General features: G+C 37.6%; 1 non-coding gene across 1 annotated transcript; it reads right to left on the reverse strand.

The window, feature by feature from the left end:
* Positions 1-1968: 1968 nt before the first annotated feature.
* TRNAT-CGU (transfer RNA threonine (anticodon CGU)) lies at positions 1969-2041 on the reverse strand. The gene has a single exon. It is a non-coding gene; the product is annotated as a tRNA-Thr (tRNA).
* Positions 2042-4391: the final 2350 nt, after the last annotated feature.

Below are 4391 nucleotides of genomic sequence, written 5' to 3' on the forward strand. Positions count from 1 at the left end.
TTTAAAATGCACAAATGAATAGAGGAAGGCTGCCAGAGTAGGATTAATAAAACTCTATGAAATGCTTTTTATTTTATTTTACTTTATTTATTTATTTTATTATTATGATTATTTATTTATTTATTTATTTATTTATTTCAACTTAAAAAAGCTATGGTTTATAAACAGAAGATGAATTCAGCCATAAAATTTTAAATGTTCTATTTTTGTTCTCTTATAACCTAAAAAGTAAATAAATAACGAAATAAGTGCCTTGTTTCATCATGTACCTGCTCAATCAAAAGTTTTAAACACTTAGATTGGTAAGCGGATTAATATAAGTTTAGAGCAGAGTTTCTTAAACAGTGGGTCGCAACACCATGGGGGTGGCGGAACCTGCAGCAGAGCGTCGCCAAAAATTTTAACAGGTTTGATATTTCTTTAACTTATTATAATAATTTTACAACAGCCAAATATTTTACACTATCTGAAAAAAGATAAAGATGAGGCAGTACAGACAAAGGAAAAACGAAAAGGTTTCGACACATTCTTTTTTTAATATATACGTCATTTTACTTGCTTTTCACATGACGCTGTCATTTCGTCTGTTACTTATTTAAAATTTTCACATTGTTCTATATCTTATAGTTAGAAATTAATGACTTAAAACTGCAATAGTATATTACAGTACAAGTGAAGAAACTCATAGTTTCACTCACGCGTGTGTCGGATTTGCGCAATGCTTATGGGGTCTGACAAAATTTTCGTAAGTATTGTTACGTAATTTCTCTTTCTTTTCTTCTGACACCAGTTGTTGCGTTATTTTCTTCCTTCACGTTCGTACGGGGTTCGTAGATTTGGAGTGAATAACGACGACACTTGATGAAGTATCGAAACACACTTTATTAGTCAGTATTGTTAGGACAGCTCCAAAACACGTTTTGCAGTCGTCTATGAACTACTATAATCACGCTGGAACAATCAGCGACACAGCCTTCACACTGTCAGGCAATAACGGTGGAGACAAGCTTCCTGCAAAGCACCTGACTCTGCTTTCCTGAGTACAGCTCCCGACTCTGTTTGGTCGTTCTCGGAACTCCACATACTCTCGAGACTCTCCACGCAACAACTCGCGATGCACTCGACGACACACAGAGCACAGCTCCTGACTCTCGGTTCAGTCTTTCTCGGAGCTCAACACGCTCTCTCGACGATGAGAGACACACTTCCTCGATGATAGACGCACACTTCCTCTCGATGAAGCACACTTGCTGACTGCAGACCAGCACGGTTTATATGGTTTTCGGCTTGTGTTCGGGAACATTCTGGACTAAACCGGTAAGAATTCGTTCCAGAAGGTTCTCCAACCGTCCGTGGTATATCGCCAATTTTGTCGCCAATTGTCACCAAATGGGTGAGGTGTCGCCAAATATGGCAACTGTGCCTTCTCTTGCCATTTTATGGCAACCCTAAAACTGCTTTGCAGGGAAGCCATCTCACCGCGCCTTGACATTTCGTATTATGGGGTCCTGGGGTCTCGAAAAAAATCTCAATGATATAAAGGGATCGTGACTGAAAAAAATTTTAAGAAGCACTGGTTTAGAGAAAGAACCATAATGTTTGTAGTACAGAGGGACGTTTGGCTGTTCTTCTGACCACTGTTCTTGCTTTGTATCAGAAAGCTGCTGCTCATTTTAAGAATATTACTGGATTTTAGTCTAGGTTGGTAAGAGAATTTTGATTTAGATTTGACTGTATCCTAGGTGTGATGTACCCTTTAGTAGAAACACGAGTTGAATTGTATTTCCCGAACATTTGCTAAAACGTCAAAGAGATTTATTTACTTTTGCATGAATTTAATTTGGAACTCACAGGCAGTGAGGCGAAATAACACTCAGGTAATACTCTTTTGTTTGTTTGTGGACTCACAGTCAGTTTGAACTTGTAGACACTAGGTAATTTCAAGCAGGAGAGATGAAAAATGAGCAATGCCCTCGCCGGGACTCGAACCACGGAACTCTCGAATACGAGCCGAGCGTGCTGACCACTACACCACGAAGGCATGTTAAGAAGGCGGGAGAAACACCTTATAAACCTCACCAAACAAACCATGTTGAGTGACTTTACCGCTCGGCGGTTGGTGGCGTCGGTCAATATATTTCAGAAGTGGACAGAAAACTTGAGCAGTCGCAAAAGCAAAAGAGTTTTATATTTAAAGAAATGATTGGAGCAAAGCAAAAAATATATATAAATATATATATAACATGATCTGTCATGAAAAAACGCTGAAAAATTACGTCATTTGCTAAAGAACAAAAGATATTGTTAATGTGAAGGTGTTCAAAGAAACCCCATTTACGTTACATTTGTTTTCGCTTTACTCCACTCATTCTTTCCGCATAAAACCAATTCATTATTCCGACTATTGAAATTTTCTTTCACGCTTCTGAAATATAGACCTATGTCTAATTACTCGTAAAAGTGATTTCAAAATTTGCGCCAAAATAAGGGTGCTTTTGTGTCCAATTCTAAAATCCCTAGTTTCTTTAATATTAAATATGGGTAAAAAATATGGTAATTGTTCATAAACATTTCTTGTTAGGTATTCTGGAAACACCTTTCTTTCCAGATAAATATAAATATATTTTGCTAAAATATTGTCGCGTGTTTTTGTCTGTATTATATGCGCTGTCAGCTAATCGAGATTTCTGCTAAGTGTCCGTGTCGGTTAAATAGCCTGTCGGCAAAATGACCTTGGTGGCTGAATGTTCTGTGGGCTAAATGTCCTTATCTGTTAAATGTCATGTCGGTTAAATATCTCTGTCGGCTAAATGTCTTTCGGCTAAGTGTCCTCTCGATTCTATTGCATCAACATATATCCATTGTATGGCCGTGTAACATCTATCCATTTTATGGCCTGTGGGCTAAATGTCCTTATCTGTTAAATGTCATGTCGGTTAAATATCCCTGTCGGCTAAATGTCTTTCGGCTAAGTGTCCTGTCGATTCTATTATATCAATATCTATCCATTATATGGCCGTGTAAATTCTTCAATAAACCCTGGATAGTGGAGGACGAGGGGTATATATGTGCTTACCTCTGCTAGATACGAAGTGCCTCCGCCGCATGTCACCTGTCTTGTTAGCTAAATGTTCGTATCAGCTGAGTGTGCTGTCGACTAAATGTCCTTGTCGTCTAAAGGTCCCTGTCAGCTTGCAAATATGTGAACAAACAGTACATGATGTACAATAATATACGCAGTTGATATTGTTCAGTATAATGCATCAGAAAAACCTCTTATATTCAAGTTACCATTGACTTCTAGAGTAAACATTCTCTGTAAACTCAGAATCAGAATGCATAAACCATTACTAATCCATAAAACATTGTTAAAAAAAGGTCAGCATATTCAAAGTCATGACAGGGTCTCTTTAATAAACACAGGTCACAAATACCCATCTTCCGAAGTAACTTTATAAATTACGCTACAAATTTTATTACTCTATAGAGATTTTTGGCTATACTTAGCGACAATAGAATGCTCCACCAATTAAGCGCAAATGCTGATAGTCATATAACAGGCGATACAGCAACTTAGCTGGTGGTATGTAAGTAAGTGTCCTGTCGGCTAAATGTCTTTCTGCTAAGTGTCCTTTATCGCCAGTATTTTATCTCCATCTTTTATCGCCAGTATTTTATCGCCATCTTTGTGTGGCATTGTAACTTACATAAATTCTTTAATGAACGGTGAATACCGGAGAACGAGGGGCATACACCTGCTTAACTCTGGTAGACGCTAGGTTCCTCCCTCCTCCGTCACCTATCCTGTCGGCTAAATGCGAGTGTCTTTTAGATGTCCTGTTGGTTAATTGCTGTTGGGTAAGTGGTTGTTAGTGTCCGTGACCGACTTTAAATACTAGTTTCTGTGACGTAGCAACGGAGTTTGGCTCATACCATTTGTGCCTCGCAAAGCCCTCTCAGAGAATATGTTCCATTGCACTGTTGTAATGCCTTTCCGGCCCATGACTATGCCTATTCGAGAAACCCAGTCCTAGTTAACACAAGGTCAGATTTTTTAACTATATGACGCAGAAATTTTGTCTCCAACTTTAAAGTACTTACTTTACTAAAATTATTACCACATGTTTATTATTCATTTATTATGGGGGTTGCCTACTATTTTCTAGCCGTTTGTGATAAATGAATGTGACTAATTAAAATGTAGCTATTTATTTTATCCTTAATGTAAATAGAGGAATACTTTCAACATGTAATGCCATCTTTAAGTACTATTGCCGAATTAATCTACCCGCATATTTCATTTACTTAAATGCATTATTTAGCGAACCATATCTCTTTGAACGCACTTAATTTATGGATTTAAATCAGTTCCCATTTTAAAACGGTGAAGA

The sequence above is a fragment of the Stegodyphus dumicola genome, chromosome 3, assembly GCF_044657685.1.
Source record: "Stegodyphus dumicola isolate Sdum_Otavi_A_Nest chromosome 3, ASM4465768v1".
Classification (NCBI taxonomy): Eukaryota; Metazoa; Arthropoda; class Arachnida; order Araneae; family Eresidae; genus Stegodyphus; species Stegodyphus dumicola.